At 41.2% G+C, this 21,438-nt stretch overlaps 1 protein-coding gene across 1 annotated transcript in view; it reads left to right on the forward strand.

Moving 5' to 3' along the window:
- The first annotated feature begins 20,888 nt into the window (after nt 1-20,888).
- TMEM178B (transmembrane protein 178B) overlaps nt 20,889-21,438 on the forward strand; it is a 406,020-nt gene continuing 405,470 nt past the window's right edge. Inside the window, exon 1 of the mRNA XM_089680702.1 lies at nt 20,889-20,979. The gene's annotated coding sequence lies outside the window, so the exon portion shown is untranslated. The remainder of the gene's footprint in view (nt 20,980-21,438) is intronic.

The following is a 21,438-nucleotide window of genomic DNA, read 5'->3' on the forward strand; positions in this document are numbered from 1 at the left end:
TTATAAAACAATCTGAGCATTTATTGAGTCTCTGTGGAATTTGTAAATGTCAGTGTCAATTTTACCTTGCGACACTCTGAGATTGATGTTCTTAGCTCCATTATATAGAATCTATACTTTTTTGGCAAGCACAAATCTAGTCATTGGAGACTTCAAGCAACGTGAGGCCCTGTTGTCAGTGAGAATGTGCTAGCTTTCATCTTGTATGACAAATGAAGCTCAGCTAACCTGTGGCTCTCCAACTGTAGAAGAACTACACGTTTCAGCATCTCCAGATTTTAGGCTTGGCATTGAATAAAACTACACCTAATGCACTATGACTGTCAAGGATAATATTCTGAGGTTCTGAAGACTGGCTCTGCCAATCCTTAATAGTTGACATTGGAAAAAAGATATAACTCTGTAGGCTGAATTCACAAAGTTTATACATCAGTATAAGGATGCTTTTTTAACAATTAGCAGTTATTTTCAGTTCTCCAAACTCCAATAAGATTAAGGGCTTGATAAAGTGGAACTAAACTCTCTCAATCAACAATAATTATTTGTAATCCTTATGCTGTCAGCATTAGTAAATAGAACATAGGGAATAGCAAATAGATAGGAAGGTATAGTATATTTTCTTGTTGTAGCACTACTCCCTTAGGGATCGCTGGATTTGAATGGGCCCCCCAATGCTCTGCACGGCCAGGCAACATCCATTTCCCATACTTTGTGCACTGGAGTCAGTGAACAGTTTTTGAGTTTGGTTTTGTTATTTTAACATTGAATAGGGTCTAGGGGTATATGGGATGCCCGAGAAACTGTATAACTTTAGGACAACTCCTTAACAACAATGTATAAAAATGTGGATTAGCAACAGTACCTCCTCAGACCCTGGATGATTCCTCCTCTTTACCCAACTGCACTAAGGGTATTCCCTGGGGAAGGGGGCCCAGAAGCTGTCAATTGAACAGTCCCAGATGAGAAGCTAATTGGTGTGATGGTGCATGGCATCAGACCCCAGCCCTTCTCACCAACTCGTGACTGAATGACAAGCCGATCTCGAACCGCGCTGTCACATGAGTAACAATGCCACTCTCAGCTGCGCCCTGCACAAAGGTTTTCCAGCTTGCGGGACCACAATCTATGTGCCAGCAGCCTGAGAGCGATTTTTACTGGGTCAGGTTAATTACGCAATTAACCCTTCACACTGCCACCACCACCTTTTTACAGAGAAGGAGGAAACTCACAAATCTTAGCAGTAATACTATGATATTAATATAAGCGTCTGTAATACACCCTGTCACCACAGACAGATGTATTCAGAGGATATTACACACAGAAGCACTCTTCAAGAGGCAGGGATTCTTTAGTTTGCATTAAAAGCTTTAGAGACAGTTCAACACTTTTCAGAAAATAGGATTTATTACTAAAAAGGTCAAAATGGTGCAATTAAAATATTTACAGAAAAAGATGTAACAAAGATATAAAGAGAGCAATAAAATAACAGAGAAATAAAAGAGAGAAGTTCAGAAGGCAGAATACTTGCAAAAGTCCTTGGTTTGAGCAGAGTCCAAGTTTCCAAACAAAAGGTTGCCTTTGCTCTCAAGATGGTTCCTAATCGATGTTAAAAGGAGAGCTCCTTTTTCTCCAGGCTGTCAGTCTTTTTCTATCATCTCAAAGGGGTGTCTCCTGAGAACAAATGACCAATCGTCCCATTTGGGGATGGGTGTTAGGCGGTAACAAAGGTTATGACCAAATCCTTTCCAAGTTCATACTAAGGTCAATAACCTTCAATAAGTACAGGCAGCATCCTAGCAACTGGCAGATTAATATTTAGAATTATGTTCCAAATGCAAAGATACCAAACATAGCATATCCTTGTCACTCAGGATAAAAAAGACTGCTTTCTTCTCTCTTGTAGGTACTAATATAGTCATGTAAGGTCTTGTGTGACTCATATTAAAAGTATCTATCCGAATATATACTTCTTATTAATGTGCCCAGTTCCTGCTGAAGTTTATGAATTTGTATGAAAAATGACTCGTGAAATGTACGTTTTATGGCACACTCTAGCTCTAATGGCCTAACAGATCATGACTGACTGAGTTATTGTTTTACGATCGGGCAGAGGAAAGGGGTTTTTCAAAGAAGTTCCCCTGGAACCAGACTAATTAGTGGTTTACAGCCATGGAGCTCATCCAGCTGTACTCATTTAGGATAATATGCACTTTTGAACTCCATTCACTTACAGACTCACATTCCATTCAAAAGGTAGGAGGGAGGAGGTGGAGGAGGTAGAACAGGAGAGACAACATGGCCACGACCTAACAAGATGGCTTGTCATGTACAGCGTCCATGCCTCTATTGCACAGAATCATCACAGTTGGGTCTTGCACATGACCACCCTCCCCCCCTTATCTGGCCCAGGGGGTGTAAGAGTGCTCACACTGTACTCTCCTGTTAGCTTGGTGGGTTGGCGGCTGCCTTCAGGACTTACACTGGGCTGGCTCTTTCCCTGCTACACAGCCTGTTCTCCCCAGAAGACGTTGAGGCAGTGGAGATCCTCTTCTCCAGTGACCTACCTGTAGGTAGACTTCCCTCCCTGGGGCCCCTCCCAGGCTCTTCAGTCCAGCTTTCCTTAATCCATCTTCCACCCAACACTGCAAGGTCCCTCAAATATTCAGATCTGGGCCTTCTCCCCTCCTCTCCCCTGCCCCAGTAAGCTCTCAGGTTTCTGGAAAGGTGGGAGGGCTCCAGAAGCCCTGACCTGTTAGAGCCTCCCAGCCTGTTCTGAGGTGACCTCACTCCCAGGCTAACTCATCCTCAGCCTCTATCTATAAAAAGAAAAAAGAAAAATCTTATCTAGCTAACCTGGAGGGCGTTACATTGTATTAAATTTTTTTTTTTTTACATTTCTTCAATTGCTCCCTGGTTTCTGGCCTCGGCCAAAATGAAATCATACATCCCAAGAGTCCTCATGGGCATTTTTTTCTTTCATCTAGAGAAGGGGAGGAGAGGCTTTCACAGCTAAGCACACTCTCCTACCTGTGTGCCTGAGCTAAGGGCATATGGATTCCAGGAAGTACATGCTACATGAATCATCTGTCTTGACTCAAGATGACCACAACAAGAAATATTAGGGGGTGTCTTTTAAAGTGATTTATCAGAAAAATAAAGCCTGGAGACATGGATAGATGGGTGAGTTTGCTTTCATATAAAAAAATGTAATTAAATACCATTTTCAGTTTGTGGTGCTCAGATGCAGCTTAGATTTGCTTTAACACATAGTTTGTTGACTGGAGTTTTTCTGCTCTGAATTTTTCTGCTCACACTCCAGTGCAGCCAGGAGATGCTGTGCAGTGAGTTGCGGTAAAATGCAGACATGTAGTGTTTTATCACAACATATACAGGAACACATATCATGCCACCACACAACAGTGCAGCATGCCACTTTGTGACACATTAAATAAAGTTAAAAAAGCAAGCATTGCAATGTACTGAAACACTCATTACACTGCCCCTTAAACACAGCTCATTGCAAGTAAAAACTGACAGCTGGCCGCACACTAAAACTGAGCATTTAGCATGTGGGCACTGTGAATGAGACCTTACAAAATCACAGTCACATGGCAAAAATAATAATCCTTTTTCTTGTGTCCATTTTTCATGTCACACCCATGTAACATGAATCATGGATGCATACATAACTCTACCTCCCTCCCCCCCTCAAACACACACACCCTTTTGTAGAGCTACCCCTGCAGGAGCCACTGGTTGTGTCGGGTCTTCTGTTCTTACCTTGACCTCAGCAAAGAACTCATCACCACTGACACCTTGAATATGCATGTCAATAATTGAGGACTGGTAGTTATCGATGAGTACCTTAGGGCCACACTGAATTGAAACTGGAGACCTCTAGATAGGATAGCAAAGTATATTAAGAAAATTGATATTAAAATGGACAGAATATTGCAATGAGAAATAATTTGTGGCTCACATGCTTTCAACTTCAGATAACAAAGTTAGAATGCTACCTTTGATAAAGTCTGATAAAATCAGCATAAACTGTAGCTGTCCCCACTGAATGAGCAGCCTAAGGCATTTGAAAGTGGCTAACAATAGGATACTGGCTAAAGTGCCTAGTCACTTGGGGTGAGGAAGATATACCTAGTCTGACATGATTACAAGATATCAATAAACTACAAATTATGATCAATAACAGGAAACTCTAATGTAGTATTTAAAGCAAGTCTTTTGCCAGGTACATTGGGGCCCTTGAAGACGTTGGCACGCTAAAGGAAATGGATCTGCAAGCAGTGAGTTGGTTCATAAAGCACAGGTCTCCTGGAAGCACTGAATTGGAGGAGATCATCAGGTGAAAACAAAAGGAAAAAGCCTAAAAAAAGAAAACAAATGCAGCCACCACATCTAATGATTGTGTAGCGCTACCCCTGAAGGAGTCGCTGTAATTTAACCAGTTGCTTCCCAAAACTAGTACAGAAGCAGCTAGGCACACAGCAACAGTTCATTCACTCAATCATCAGTCTTTTTTTCTAAATTATCTCAGTCAGGACTACCACTGGATCTCCTACCCAGAGGAAACTGCACACAGTCAATCCCTTGATTAGCTCCAAAGAAAGAAAAGGAATCTTAAAAGCAGGTCCCCCAGCTATGTCGCAGCCAGGACCTCAATGAACATTCAACAAACTCCAGTTTTCTCCAGCCTTCAGAGGAGCCAAAGAGAACTAAATTAACTTAACATCTTAGCAGCCTATCTAGGAGAGTGCTACATCCACCACCCCACCAAAAAATAGGCCCTGTGCTCACGGGCCAAAGCAAAAATAACTCTTGTCACCAAGAGTGGAGTATCCCATAATAACAAGGACAGGGAAAAGAGAAGTAACAAAATATATGTGCCATTCCACATAAACATAAAGTTTAGGTATCAAAAAAAGTTATGTTATGCACAACATCATGGGAGACTGGTGCCAGGCCAAGTAAGTAGCTGTCCAGCATCAGAACTCTCACAGCAAATATTTACACAGATATACAGCCTAACTGGGTAAAGCCCTACCACTAGCTAATAATAAGTGGTTAGTGCATTCAAAAAGTTTATCAACACATTATACTTCAACAAAAGTGTAGATCTCTTATCACCTATGAGAGAACAGAGTAAACACACCAACAAACATCACAGTGTATATTTGAGGCATTATCTCCTCAGTGATAACCCTCCAACAGACCAAGGCATAACATCCTATAATCCTAAAATAAAGTATCTTAAGCTTTACCATCTATAGTCCTAAAATACAGTATGTTGTAAAAGGTCAATAAGTTGTAATACCATCTATAATAATAACTAAAGCCCACAAACTATTTTGCTACTTATCTTGCCACCCAGTGGCTTAAACGTACTGTGATGCTCCTAGTGGGCATAAATATATAATAAACAAATATGTACATTGAATTCAACATTCTTGAATGTCTCATAGATACACATACACAGTCTATAGTCAATCTAGGGAGCAAGCAAGAAAGGGTAGCTACATTCTAGGCCTGTACTGGGCAGAAATACATAAGCATTGGGACTAATTATGGGATTTTCTAACTGTGACAAATAAAGCTCATCTTTTACCCTGAAGATGCGTGCTGTGAATATACTTTAATATCTGGTGGATGGCATGAAGGAGCCACTAGCGAGCACCTTGTTTGCAATGACAGCTGAGGAAATTAGGGGTTGAGCAGCAGTGAGTTCCAGTTTGGCTACATTCCAACATTCAATAGGACCATGGAGAATGAACATAGGCACCCTCTAACAGGAAGTCAGATCACAAGGGCAAAAAAAAAGAAAGCTTGGGATTTGGGGGGAGCAATACATTTTTAAACCAGTTTAGTGTCACTTTGACTATAGCTTTTGGTTCCCAGCCCTAGTGCATGTGGACTCATACACAACCTGAACTTCTTTTGACTTTTTTTACTAGGTGCTTATTCATGGATATGCTTTGCGGCATGTACTCTGTGTGTGGTTTGTTGCGGTGCCATTCATTGTGAAAGGTATCCTAACCCACTGTACAGTACAGTACAATGCACAAAACACTTCAGCGCACCATAATGCACATATCTTGTGTTGTGTTGTGATGTTCTGTGTTGGTAAAAAATGGTTATGTGTGTTTTGTGATCCATGTTGCTAGCGCATTCTTAACCAAAAGGGCTGCCTTGATGCAGTGCACATGCGTTATTGCACTGGATCAGTAAAGTGTGAATGGGCCCTAAATGCCCCCAGTAAAGTTTTTTTTTAGTATTGGGTGGCGTAGGGAAGGGTGTGTATGTGTGTGACTTTTAGACGTGCTATAGGCCTTCTTATCCCTTTTTAAACCTTGGAATGTACAGCAGGTAAAATAAGTATTGAGCATCTCACCATTTTTCTCAGTAAATGTATTTCTAAAGGTGCTATTGACATTAAATTTTCACATGTCAGTAACAACCCATGCAATCCATACATACAAAGAAACAAAAAAAAATAAGTTCAGAAATTAAATTATATGTAATAAAATGGAATGACACAGGGAAAAAGTATTGAACACGCTAACTGAAATTTATTTAATACTTCGTACAAAATCCTTTGTTGGTAATGACAGCTTCAAGATGTCTCCTGTATGGAGAAACTAGTCACATGCATTGCTCAGGTGTGATTTTGGCACATTCTTCCACACAAATAGTCTTCAAATCTTGAAGGTCTCTTCTATGAACTCTGATCTTTAGTTCTTTCCATGGATTTTCTTTTGGATTCAAGTCAGTTTTCTTTTTTTGAAACCATTTGAGTTTTCTTGGCTTTGTGTTTGGGATCATTGTCTTGCTGAAATGCCCACCCTCATTTCATCTTCATCATCCTGGTAGATAGCAGTAGATTTTTATCAAGCATGTCTTTGTACATTTTTCCATTCATCCTTCCTTCAATGATCTGAAGTTTGCCAGTACTATATGCTGAAAAACAGCCCCACACTGTGATGTTCCCACCTACAAACTTCACTTTTGGTATGGTGTTTTTGGGGTGATGTGCAGTGCCATTTGATCTCCAAAGATGGTGTGTATTATGGCATCAAAAAAGTTAAATTTTGGTCTCATCTGACCAGACTATATTCTCCCAGTATTTCACAGGCTTGTCTAAATGTTGTGCAGCAAACTTAAAAAAGCTTCAACATGCTTCTTCTTTAGCATTGGAGTCTTGCGTGGTGAGCGTGCATACAGGTCATGGTGGTTGAGTGTATTACTTATTGTTTTCTTTGAAACAATTGTACCTGCTAATTCCAGGTCTTTTTGAAACTTGGCTCTTGGACTACTCTTCTGATAATTCTTTCTCTCCTCTGTCAGAAATCTTGCAGGAGCACCTGATTATGGCTAGTTTATGGTGAAATGATGTTCTTTCCACTTCTGGATTATGACCCCAACAGTGCTCACTGGAACATTCAGCAGTTTAGAAATGCTTCTGTAACCAATGCCGTCAGTATGTTTTGCAACAATAAGGTTGTGAAGGTCTTGAGAGAGCTCTTTGCTTTACCCATCATGAGATGTTACTTGTTTTACACCTTGGTAATTAGACACCTTTTTATGGGCGATCAGTTGAGACTGAACCAGCTGATATTAATTTGCGCTGACAAAGGGCAGGATTGCTTTCTAATTACTGATAGATTTTGGCTGGTGACTTGGTTCTTCATTTCTTTTTGCATATCCCTTTCTTCATGTGTACAATACTTTTTCCTCTATCATTCCATTTTATTACACAAAACTTAATTTCTGAAATTATTTTGGTTTCTTTGTATGTATGGATTGCATGGATTGTTACCAACATGAATTTAATATTGCTATTGTCACAGTGTATGATTTGGTCACTGTTGATTTCACTTTAAGTGTCTCCATGTCACATTTATGTATTCAAATTTTTTCTCTATTTGTTTGAATCATGGTACACTCCATACTTCAAATATATTTGAATTAAGTTGTTTTTATTCACTTTTTATTGATCATATAAAGTGTCACATCAATAATTGAACCAAGTTACTTTTATTCACATCTTTTATTGATTTTCACTATTTATTTTAAGTATATCACAGTATACACAGCGCTACACCATTTTCCTTATCAACTGGGAACAACAGCAACTCAGGAAATGGTAGGCCACGTAAAATGACAGATCGGGATCAGCGCATGCTGAATCGCTCAGTGCACAGAAGTCGCCAACTGTCTGCAGAGTCAATAGCTAAAGACCTCCAAACTTTGTGTGGCCTTCAGAATAGCACATCAACAGTGCATAGAGAGCTTCATGGAATGGGTTGCCATGGCCAAGCAGCTGCACCCATCCTTACATCACCAAGTGCAATGCAAAGCGTCGGATGAAGTGGTGTAAAGCACACCACGACTAGAGCAGTGGAGACGTGTTCTCTGGAGTGACTAATCACACTTCTCTGTCTGGCAATCCAAAGGACGTGTCTGAGTTTGGCGGTTGCTAGGAGAACAGTACTTGCCTCACTGCATTGTGCCAAGTGTAAAGTTTGGTGGAGGGGGGACTATGGTGTGGGGTTGTTTTTCAAGGGTTGGGCTTAGCCCATTAGTTCCAGTGAAGGGAACACTTAAGGAATCAGCATGCCAAGACATTTTGGCCAATTTCATACTCCAAACTTTGTGAGAACAGTTTGGGGACGGCCCCTTCCTGTTCCAACATAACTGTGGAACAGTGTACAAAGCAAGGTCCATAAAGGCATAGATGAGTGAGTTTGGGGTGGAGGAACTAACCTCAACCTAATAGAACACCTTTGGGATGAATTGGAGCATACACTGTGAGCCAGGTCTTCTCGCCCAACATCAGTCCCTGACCTCACAAATGCGCTTCTGGAAGAATGGGCAAACATTTCCATAGTAACACTCCTGCACCTTGTGGACAGCCTTCCCAGAAGAGTTGAAGCTGTTATAGCTGCAAAGGGTGGGCCAACTCAATATTGAACCCTATTGACTAAGACTGGAATGCCATTAAAGTTTATGTGTGTGTGTAAAGGCAGGTGTCCCAATACTTTTGGCAATATAGTGTATATTTACCTAGAAAACTGGTAATGTGTTCACTACTTATTTTACCCGCTGTAATTTGTTGTGACATGATTAACATAAATGTATAACTTTGTTTTTCTATGTTACTTTAATATTGAATTTTGTTGTAGCAGTATATGGCTTGTGTTTATCTACATTTGGTAATGGATAATGATGTGGTTTATCTGGATATTAATGGACATAGTGATATGGTTGGGTATTCTGGGTTCGGGTATGGCATGATGATGTTATATGTCATTTGCCTCATGATGTTATGACATCATGATATATATAGACATCATGACGTCATGCTGCCATATATGTTTGGCGGGAGAAGCCCTGGAAGTAGTAAATGCAATAAATGTAGGTTCCACACAGTACTTTTCTAGTTATTATTATGTGAATATTTAATAATTGTTTATGGCACTGGTCTAAGTGATTAAAATAGTTTAAGGAGCTGGTATTGTAATACATAATAAGGGTAAACAAGGCCACCCTATGTAATTTTCTACAATGTGGATAAACCTATTGGTTTTACGTGTACAATCTGTTATATGCCCTATTGCCGTTACAAATTATTTTTATTGCATGAAAACCATTATTGCATACTACCACAAATTCATGGGTATACATAGGTCCAATGTTGAGAAGGTTTAGGGTTATTTCAAAATTATTTTCATAACTAGGAATTCTATACATGCATATCTGTTTTGCCTGGTTCATTGCGCACAGATCAAGCGCCTGTAATATCTATTCTTATTTTAATGTCTGACAAGACCAGTTTTGGTCACTCCTGCCCAGGGGCGGACTGACAACTCATGGGGCCCCCGGGCAATAGGGGATCATGGCGCCCCTGTGTCCTTGCCCAAACTCAAAAAAGCCTATGAAAAAGGTACCAGGGGCATCTCATGGGGCCCCCTACTGTCCCCGGGCCCTCGGGTAGTGCCCGAGTTTCCAAATGGTCAGTCCGCCCCTGCTCCTGCCCCTTGATTGACTGGAATATGGAGCCCCTCCTCCATGGTTAAATTACTGCAGCTACTACTGGGAACATCGTCCTGTTCTTTTAAAGTGGTAGTAAACTTTTATAACAAAACGAAAAAAAATTTCTCCCTGCAAGGTAAAGGTATAATGTGCTAGTATACATTGCATACTAGTACATTACGAAACACTTAACTTGAAACAAAGCCCTCCATCGGCGAGGCTTCCAACTTTACTCAGTCTAACTTCTGGGTTCATGGGCTTAGGTCGCCTGAATGGACATGCCGTGATGACGTCACTCTCGTGCATGCACACAGGAGTCATGGCAACATCACTGAGCTCTGAAGGAAAAGCGTGGATATGCTGTTCCTTCGGAGCCCATGTGCTGATGACGTCACTGACCGCCAGCCAAGCGAATATCTCCTGAACTATACATGTTTAGGAGATATTTATTTAACCTGCAGGTAAGCTTTATTATAAGCTTACCTGAAAGTATGAATCAAAATCTGGAGTTTACTAACACTTTCATTTTGTATCCCTATGTTTATTGATTGATTATGGAGGTAGGTTTGAGAAACCCCCCTGTAAGATGTACTGAATGTCTGACAAATCACACACAACTGTTCCTCCATCATTTCCTGAAGAACCAGGCACTGACTCAAGAAACGCGTTAAAGCTTGATATCCTGATAAGCACTTACGGAAATATGGATTAAGAAATAGCTTGTACATTTATAATGACGTATTGGGGTATCTTGGGGGGAAATATTGTATTTTGAGTATGGATGTATAATGAACAGCACGTAACACATATTTACTGTGGATTTTCAAATGGAAGAATAAAAATTTGTGAACTGTATATATATTGAGTTTGTGACCTAGTACGGTACATTTGAAAGTCCCATAGCTTATTTTGTATGGTTAGGGAGTTTCACAAGTCTAATATTTAGGATGTGGTACCTTCCATTAGGATTATAATTGTATAGTGCCCCCCCCCCCCACTCTTTTTTTTTTTTTTTTCTTAAATCATGTGTATGGTGGGTGTTGGTGGAGAAGCAGGAAAGTCTAATTTACCCTATTTATCTTGGTGATCATTGCCATGACAAAATTCAAAATTCTGCTGTTGGGACTAGGACAGGGATAGAGGGGAAATCTACTAATAAGGACACCTGTGCCAATGAGAACTATTTGGGAAAGGATTTGCTCTCACATTAGACAGAGCAAGCAAATAAAAAAGAGCAGGGGTTCTAACCATTGCTTATTGTGTTTAAAATAAAAAAATAAATGGCTTCAGATATATTTTAACTCTATCATTTCTCTCTCACCCAGCCTATTAAAATCCCAACTGAGAGTAAATGGCTAAAAATCTAACAGGTGAGCCAAAACCCTGGCAAGGCATCTGCACTCCAAATAAGAAGGGAAGTTTTTGTCAGTGTGAACTGCTCTGTTGTATATATATCTCAGTAAGCTGGAACAAAGAGTGACAATTTATTTCTCGCCGCCCTGGCATAATCCCATTTCCCTGACTCTCCGAGCTCTTGTTGGTGGACTGAACAAGAATGAATGTTCCAATTTGCGACTGGGACGGCTGTCCCCTGCTGCAGCCTCAGGTTTTTCTCTATGCCTGTATATATCTGCCATGCAGACAATGCTAGAGGCATCTGGGTTTACGATAGCTGCATTTGTTACCAACGCTCCAGGATTTTCATAGTACGCTTTATTTACGGATAGTTAAATGAATCATTTCTATAAAGGTGTTCAGATCTGATGAACTTACTGAGCAAAATGAATGATCATAGCATAATGGTTGGGGTTGGTTAAAGGTACGCTCCAGTGATATATGTGGACATTTTTCATTTAAAGCACTCTGGAAATATCAACCACTGACTGACTCTGTTTTTTATCCCTGATATACACCTTGTACAACTCACTGCCTTGCTTACTAAATTTCTATAGTTATGTTATCCTGATCTACTGCATTGCCTTGTGTCTAATTGTGACATTTGTTTTAGCTTAAGTATTTACTTGTTTGGAGAACTGCCATTACTCTGAGTCCATTGAAGCCAAGCGCACATACAATGGATCATGAGAGGGAGGTTGCAGGGCACAGAGCCATGTGAATAAAAGCCCCAGTACCAACCAGAACCACTACCTGAAAATTGTAGAATCCTGCAGAAATTGATTATATACTGTAAATGCTAAAATCAGAGACAAGGAAATGGCCACGCAAAATCACAACTATATGCTCATTTATTGGTAAAAGGTGATTTTGCTTCTACTGTTGTTGAACCTTGAAGGCACAGCCTCTCTAGCCTTGGCACATTGGGGTTGATTTTCTAAGGACAAATAGACTGTGCACTTTGTAAATGCAATAGCACTGCAAGGGTATTTTCTCCAGAGCTTAGTAAAAGAGGTGAAGGTTTGCTTGCAAAGAATACCCAATCACATGCAAGAAAAATAAAGAGAAACCGCATTTGTGTTTGCACATGATTGGATGATATTATTCAGCAGAGCTGCCCCTTCTTTATTAAGCTGTGGAGTAAATGGGGCAGCACAGTGGCAAAGTGGTTAGTAATTCTGCCTAGCAGCACTACGGTTGTCTGTTCAAATCCTAACCATGACACTACCTGCCTTGAGTTTGCATGTTCTCCCTGTGCCTGTGTGGGTTTCCTCTGGGTACTCTGATTTCCTCCCACGCTCCAAAGACTTGTAGGCTCCTGTGTAAATTGGCTCTGGTATGTGCATGTATGAATGTGAGTTAGGGACTATAGATTGCAAGCTTCTTGAGTGCAGACACTGATGTGAAGGTAAAATATATATGTAAAGCGTGGTGTAATTTAATTATTCTGTATAAGTACCATAAATAAATGCCCTTGCAAAGTGTGCAGTCTATTTGCCCTTAGTAAATCAACCCCTTTGTCGTAATGGATTGAAAAGAGGGGGGGATTTTCATGCATATGCTTGCAAGTGTTCTCTGCCCACCTCTTCCCCTAATACTTGCGTAGCCAAGGAAGTCACCCATTCTGCATGAGTGCCATCGAGTGAACACTTTGTATTTTCTCAATTGGATGAGATGCAGATTGTGATGTCTCTCCTCTTTGTCTAATCAGAAATTGCTTTGCATTAATTGGGAAAATGCAGTTTTCTCTGAATTGCACCTGCTCCAAGCAGATGACCTCCTATGTTCAGTAAAGATAAGTGTAGCTGCTTGGCGCACGACACGGAAGCTAGTAAAGATGACTGTAATAGTGGATCCTACTACAATGATTTCCAGCTTCTAAGGGGATCAAAAAGTATGACACATATCTATTAACATTGGTCCAAGCTCGACCATTATGACTGTGACTATATCAAAACTGCCATACCTATACAGCCTTAACTCACTGTATTGCAGATCTAGAAAAAGGAAGATCAGTTTTGTGACTCATGATGTGGTGCCAGGGTCCTGAGTTTCCCTTAGGTACTGTATTTACCATATCTGGAATTTGGCTTTATTCTTTCCATTCCAACAGCACTTCTTTGTACATTGGTACACTGACTGGTTGTTGCTAGCTGTCCATCAGAAGCTAAAGCTGGGTCTTGTGTATATGACCTTGACACTGGAATAGAGCCACTGACTTACAGATGTAGTGCCAGAAAATGAGGGTCTTATTGCTGCTCATGATGTACTATTTCAGCTAGTGACTACACAGATATTAGGAAGAGGTATGAGGAGGCACCAGATGTATTTGTCACTCCACTGATGTCTATAGTTGTAGTTTTGTTACAGTATGTATTTTTAGCTACATGAAATACTTAGGAAGGTTTACTTTGACACTTAAGTGATTTTTAGGCTCCCTGTCGTTCTGGACCCCTTTCTGAAAGCCCAACCCCTGCTGACATCACAATACTCTTTTAACCAGTGTAAATTACCTCCAAAAAGTAGACTCACACACAAATTGGAATAAACTGATGTGATGTTTACAGTATATCAAACTACAATGTAAGCTTGGTTGACTAGTATTGGTGTGTGTAATAGCAATGGTCACTCTTAGCAACTTTAAGCAAAGAATCAACACATACAGCAGAATCCCAATCAGTGTTAGCAGACCTGCTTTTTGGAAGTTAACCTGATCTGAGGTGTTTCTTGTCCCCAGTGAGCAAGGGAAACTACCAAAGGTTGAACTACCTCAGAGTCTGATGGCAAGGTTTAAATCTGAGATCAGGAAGAGCTCTTTAATTAGGGTAGTCAATGTCCCTTTTAGGTGCAGTGAGGAATCTCCTGCACGCTCATTAGGGCCCAGTTCGTGTACAAGTAGGAAGAGATAAAGGTGACAGACACTCAAAGGTTTAATGCAAGGAATAGGAGAAAGAAGGACACGTACTATCCCTGTAGTTGGCACTTAACTTGGGTGGTGTCTCTTTAATGCACTGAACAGGTTACAAATTTTGGGCAGAGAGGTGTAAATAGTTGGCAGAAGAACTTGCTAGAAAAAAAGGCAACTCCACTCTGGGCTGCAGTAACCATTGGCAATGGTGACAGAGGTTCATTTTAAGAGGGTAGGCCAATGGTTAAGGGAGCACTTATGTGATTTGGCCTGCAGAAGGCTTGCACTGCGGTCAGCTCGGATGATTGGACTGTGCTGTAAATGTGTTCAAAAGTAGCGACCGGGGGAACTAGGCCACAATACGTATTAACAATATGCATTGTCCGCAACTGTGTGCAGCAAAGTAGCAGATATGAGAAGAATGTCAGTGTTTACTTGTTTGACTGGTGTATGGGACTCTCTCACCCGATTGGTGGCTTCCAGCAGGTCCATTCTGTCTTTTTCTTTCAGTGGATGGGGGCCCCCACAGATTCTCTGGCCTCACTGGCAGTGTTCTGTCCAATCACTGTGCTCTGGGTCACCTACTGGCAGACAGTCTTGAGGAACAGGGTGGCAAGGCTAGCAGTCGATGACTCCTCCTTTCCTCTCTTCTCTCTAGCTCTGTGGCCAGGTCTGGTTCTCCAGCAGTCAGCACAGCTCTCTCTCTACTTCTGCTCTCCAGCTTCTGTATTTAAATGCACCTGAACCACATGCCAGCTCCTCTGGGAAATGCAGTCCTCTCGTACACTGCTCCTCAGCAAAGTCCTGCGGTTCAGCATACAAGGTTCATGTGGCTTATCTGCAGAGTGTGAGTGCCACTGTGTAGTGAGGACACTACCATCTTGTGCTTCTATTAACATCCTGCAACTTGCATTATAACAGGGTGTTACATACACTATATTGCCATAAGTATTTGGACGCCTGTCTTTACACGCACATGAACTTTAATGGCATCCCAGTCTTAGTCCGTAGAGTTCAATATTGACTTGGCCCACCCTTTGCAGCTATAACAGCTTCAACTATTCTGAGAAAGCTGTCCACAAGGTTTAGGAGTGTGTCTATGGGAAGGTTTGACTTTCTTCCAGAAGCACATTTGTGAGGTCCTCACTGATGTCGGATGGGAAGGCTTGGCTTGCAGGCTCCGCTCTAATTTATTCCAAAAGTGTTCTGTCGGGTCAAGGTGCAGGCCAGTCAAGTTCCTCCACCCCAAACTCACTTATCCATGTCTTTATGGACCTTGCTTTGTGCATTGGTGCATAATCATGTTGGAACAAGAAGGGGCCATCCCCAAACTGTTCCCACAAAGTTGGGAGCATGAAATTGTCCAAAATGTCTTGGTTAGTGGACGCCTTAAGAGTTCCCTTCACTGGAACTAAGGGGCCAAGCCCAACCCCTGAAAACAACCCCACACCATAATCCCCGCGACACCAAACTTTACACTTTGCACAATGCAGTCAGGCAAGTACCGTTCTCTTGGCAAGCGCCAAACCCAGACATGTCCATCAGATTGCCAGACAGAGACGCATGATTCATCTCTCCAGAGAACACGTCTCCACTGCTCTAGAGTACAGTAGTGGCGATACTTTGCATTGCACTTGGTGATGTAAGGCTTGGATGCAGCTGCTCGGCCATGTAAACCCATTCCATGAAGCACTCTACACACTGTTGTTGTACTAATCTGAAGGCTCTGCAGACAGTTGGCAACTTCTGCGCACTGTGCGCTTCAGCATGCGATACTACGCTGCCGCCATCACGGAACCACGCTTCTGCTATCACGGTACCACGCTTCAATTCACTGAGCTCTTGAGCGTGACACATTCTTTCACAAATATTTGTAGAAGCAGTCTGCATACCCAAGTGCTTGATTGTATACACCTGTGGCCATGGAGGTGTTTGGAACACCTGAATCCAATGATTTGGAGAGTGACTCAGTACTTTTGGCAATATAGTTTATGTAGTCTTAACTTAAAAATCAAAACTTTTTTTTTAATTTTGGATACAGCAAAGAAGGGTTATAACCCCTGTCAGTTCTTTTTTGCCATCTGTGTCCAATTGTGGAGATTTTCTTTCACTTCCTGTTCCATAGCCAAACAGGACTTGAGAGGAAATCTCTGCAAATTAAAGGAAATCCTTGGGGACCCCCAAGTCACAGAATTAATGTCCCCATTGGAAGATTTCCCCTCTATTACATTTCTGTGGACAACCCAAAATTAGTGATTTTCTTTTACTTTCAATAATACTGGTAAACTGGACAAATTAGAGAGGGTGATTCTCCTTAACAGGGGCACAGACAGCAATAAGACCTGACAGGTGTTCTAATCCCTTTCCATTCTATTCAAAACTAAAAATAGTGTCATTCCTTCAGAGCTCTGTGCCATGGCCGCGACTCCCGAGAGCAGGAACCGGAGTGATGTCATCGCGGCTTGGCCAATCATGCAGCCAAATTTCGCAAACCCAGGAGGAAGACCAGGTGAAGATGGAAGCGCCGTGACCCATGACAGTGTGCCTCTGGAGGGCTTTGTTTTATGGTAAGTCTGTCATAGTATGCTAGTATGCTAGCACATTATGACTTAAACTGCCCGGTGGGGCCCTTTTTTTTCGGTGTGGTTTACTATCGCTTTAAGTAGTTGATGTGTATGGATTCTTTTTTGGAGAAAAAGGAAGTAATTTATTGTCACTTTAAGGGTAACTTTTTCCCCAGCAGTGCATTAGAAAACTTCACATGACATTGGACATTTTTCTACTGTATTTACTTGAAGTGAATCTGGCATACAATGTAATTCCTATGTTAAGTGCATGCGTGCTAAGTAATGTGTAAGTGTAACACTTCCAGGTTTTTAATTACCTCTAATGAAGATAACAGTAGTCCCTCCAGAACACTCTTCTTTTCTCTTCAGAAACACGGCAATGTCATTGTTCAGGCATCATCCAGGGTCACCATTTATTTCCTGAACTAGGATGCAGTTTAGAGATGACACAGTCAAGTAAATCCAGCCTCTCCCCATTGTGAACGGTTACAATGTTGCAAACTTACAGTCTGATCACTGGAAAAGAGGAGTAAACTCTCCTTCCTGCCTGCAGCAGACTAATGACTTCATCTCATCCTGGCAATGGATATCACTGACCTGAAGATTTTATAAAATGATACTGCTGCACACAGACTTGTAAAGTTACAGAAGGGTCCACATTAAGGCTACGGACAAGGTTGGATCAATTTCAGAAGTGAATTACAGGCGGTGAAGAGGCAATATGTCGCCTCCTAATGCCTGTTTTAACCTCATAAATGTTGCACCACCACGCTGCTAACACGCGCATTGCACACGGCTGAGGGGAGCTTGCCATGAGACCCCATTCTTTTTAAAGGGGGAGTAAATCTTCCTGCAGCCGCAAAGCACAGCAATGTGCCCGTGGCATGTGAACACTCCTATCCTCTGTCTTTGCAGCTTAACTTTGCAGGTTAAGAAAGGGGCTCAGTTGCGTGTTTTTACCCCTATATGCTGCAAATCTAAAGCAGGGTATACTCACTCAGCTTTTTTTTTTGTTTGAGCCAGCAGGTTGAACAAAAAAAAGGAAACTGACAGGTCAACTCCAAGCTATGTGGATGCAGGAATCTTCCCTGCCGTGCTATTGTATTATGACAGGAGGCCTCCCACCCACCAGAATACACAGATCATCACTTGCAGCCATTAGCTACAAGCACTGATTGAATTCTGGCCTTCCAGCATGACAGGTCACGGACAACAGTACACATGGACTGAAAGTCGGCCAGTTCCTGTTGAAGCAGATGGTTTTCAGTCCATGTATACCCTTACTAACAAGTCCTAACTCAGTCCATACACCAGCTGATAAGCAGATGTATCTCATTCCTATAGCCAGCATATGCAGTGCACCCACAGCTGATTGGCCATGTCAGATGTCAGAGACCTGACGTCTCATTATTGTCCTCAGCCATTTTCTGAAACATCTTTGTAAGTAAAGCAAGCTGGACATTACTACACATGCACAGGCTAATCCTTCTTATATTGTGATGTAAAACTGGAGGATGATGCCTGTAATGTTGTACGTTATAGAATATTTATAAGGTAACCAGACAGTGAGAAGGGCGCTTATGAAAAATGCATATCGCTGGTTGGTATATGTATGTAAAGTGGCTGAAGGCATATCCTGAGCATCATATGGTAAGCAAACAGATCTGCTGCTACCCATAAGTGATTATATTCAATGTCTATAATGAATGCAGCCTCACTACCGCATTGAGCATTTTGCTACCAGATTAGGCAGTAAAGGCTTGTGCCTTCGGGCAGCAGAAAGGTTTGCTTTCCTTCCTTCTTTAAAGGCTTGTTTACACTTGTGTTGCTCTCTAAAGAGGATTCCATGCTGGATTGCTCATCAAAGAGCATTTGTCTGGTATGAGGAGGAATTGTGTCATTTCCTCACCACCCGTTTTAACCCCTAAAAATCCACACCACTACGCTAAAACCATGTACATTAGGGTTGCAGTGCAGCCCCATTAATTTTTTTTACTGCCCCTCGAACACAAGTGTAAACAAGGCCTAAAAGTAAACTTTCAGATTAGTAATATGGGAGCTGGCAGTTGACTTACTTGTGGTTCTGCCGGCTGACCATAGAGCTGATTCAGGACAGTAACGACCCTGATCATCTCTATGGTCTAAGAAACTGAAAGCGATAGGTAATAACAATTTCGCCAGTTGCAAACAAACTATTACTGGTTTGAAAAAGGCATTGGATCATACCAATCTTGGCATGGTCCAATGCTTTTAAGAGCAAAGGAGAAATGTGGGGTCTAAAAGAACCCAGATGTCTCAGTAAAGACGACCTGTCACTGCCTATTGCTATCACAAGTACTGTTTACATTCTTTGTGATAACAATAAAAGTGCTAAAAAAAATTAACGGTACAGTGTTAAAATATTAAAAAACAAAATTTAAAGTGTCCCTGTTCCCCTGTGCTTGTGTGCAAAGGCGAACTTGCGTTTCGGTCCTGCATTGGTATGTAAACAGTGATGGCCCCCACATGTGAGGTATCACAGTGAACATCAGATCGAGGGCAATAATTCTAGCACCAGAACTCCATGTATATCTAAAGAGGTAACCTGGCTTAATCTGGTCAAAAATTGTCAGAAAAAGGCCTGGTCTGCAAGTGGTTAACAGAGTGAAGCTCGTATGAGATTTTAGTGATTGGGTTTACATATACTTTAATTGGCATCTACCAAACTGACCCCCGCTGGATGTATGATTATGGTAGGGGCATTAGTTTGTCAGCTCTGTCAGATGGTGGAGATTGTGAACTGTACTAGATAAATCAGTATTTTACACTTGCGGTCTAGGGGAAATTGGGGCAGTAAAAAAATAGGCAGTGGAACAGAGTTTTTATCACCCCTCCTTAAAGCGGAACTTCACTCTCTCAATTAACACTGACTATTTTTAATTCTTATGCTGCTAACTTTAGTAAATTCATAGGAAAGTGTATCATATTTACGTATTTACTTAATTTATTTTTACATATTTAAATTTTTTCTACATTTCTTCAGTTCCATGCCTAGGCAAATGATGTCATACACCCCAGAAGTCTTCAAGCAGGGAGGGAGGGTTCTCAGCTCAGACAATGCCTGAGCTAAGGGTAGTTGGATTCCAGGAAGTAAATGCTACATGAATCATCTGCCCTTACTCAAGATGGCCATTGTCAGAAATGCCAGGGGGTGTTTTTCTCCGTAAAATAAAGTGTAGAGACATGGACGGATGGGGGAGTTTGCTTTGATTATTAACAATGAAATAAATAACATTTTTGATTTGCGGTGCTCAGATGCAGTGCAGTTCCACTTTAAGCTGCAAAGACACTGTGGATCTTTTACAGACAGTGCAGGTGTAAGCTAATTAATTTGAAAATTACTTTGCAATGCAAAGGTTAATCCTCTATGCACACATCTACCTCCAAAGTTTCTAAGACAGGAAAGTAAAACATCTTTTAATACAAATATATTGAGACAAATGACAGGCCCTTGCTACACCTCTCATGCAAAAGCATAAAGAATTCATGAGCAAAAAAAAATTTCTTGCATTTTCAATTGCCTGCAGTTGTCAACATCAGCAAAATGAAAACAAGGATACTAAGAAATACAACACGCTAGTGCTTTTTTTTTTAACACTGTCGTTTATTTATTCCAGAATTTTAAGGGTTTTGTAAGGTCTAGACCATCATAACTACATTTATTGCATGCTATATATCCTTGACATTTAGTGATTAAATGAAAACCTCTGCATCCAAAAATAGGCAGAAACTAGGTTCCAAAAGAGGGAGACTCAGAAAGCAAGCTTTTAAAATAAATTCAATCCTGTAAAGGGAAATGTTCTGGCTTCCTTTGTTTTCCTTGCATTTTTCCACTCTCCCAATAACACACGCTCATACTGCTACTGTTAGAGGAATGGGTGTCGTTCAGCTTTAAGGAACTGTATAAGACATTAGCCTCACGTTGCATGAGTGACGTCATCTGTTCTTGGCTGAAGCCCTTCTGTATTCTGTCTCTGGTTTCCAACCAAGGCTGCGGGTTGACTGTATGCACAAGGCACAGATTCCCAGGTGAACTGATCAACTGCCTTTTCCTTTATTCCTATTAATTGCAGAATGCGGATCTCACAGTAATTGCATTTCAGACAGCTGCTGAGCTTTATTATGGCTATTATGCTGCATGCATTTTTTTTTTGTATTTGTTGATGTTTAATGCCTATCTGCTTGCTGGTTTTAGCTGTATTTAGTCCCGGATCAAGCTCTGTACTGTTCACCTTGTTTAAAGCAACAAGGATAAAAATCAAGATTGCTAAGCCCTATCTTTCTCCACTGCTTGATCTGATCTTGGATGTATTGTTGCTGAGAAGGGGAGGATAAGATAAGATTTAGGATTATTTGGCAGCATGAACCAGGCTGCAATCCTAAACCCTATTTAAATAAAGCTTTGAGGCACCCTTTAGTAGCTGGCGGAGGGTGTTGATACAGCTATTTGCGTTTAAAGGGACTGATAGGACTGTTAGATTGAATGTT

The sequence above is a fragment of the Staurois parvus genome, unplaced genomic scaffold (genome assembly GCF_062004578.1).
Source record: "Staurois parvus isolate SC_StPar_1 unplaced genomic scaffold, SC_StPar_1.0 ptg000249l, whole genome shotgun sequence".
NCBI lineage: Eukaryota > Metazoa > Chordata > Amphibia > Anura > Ranidae > Staurois > Staurois parvus.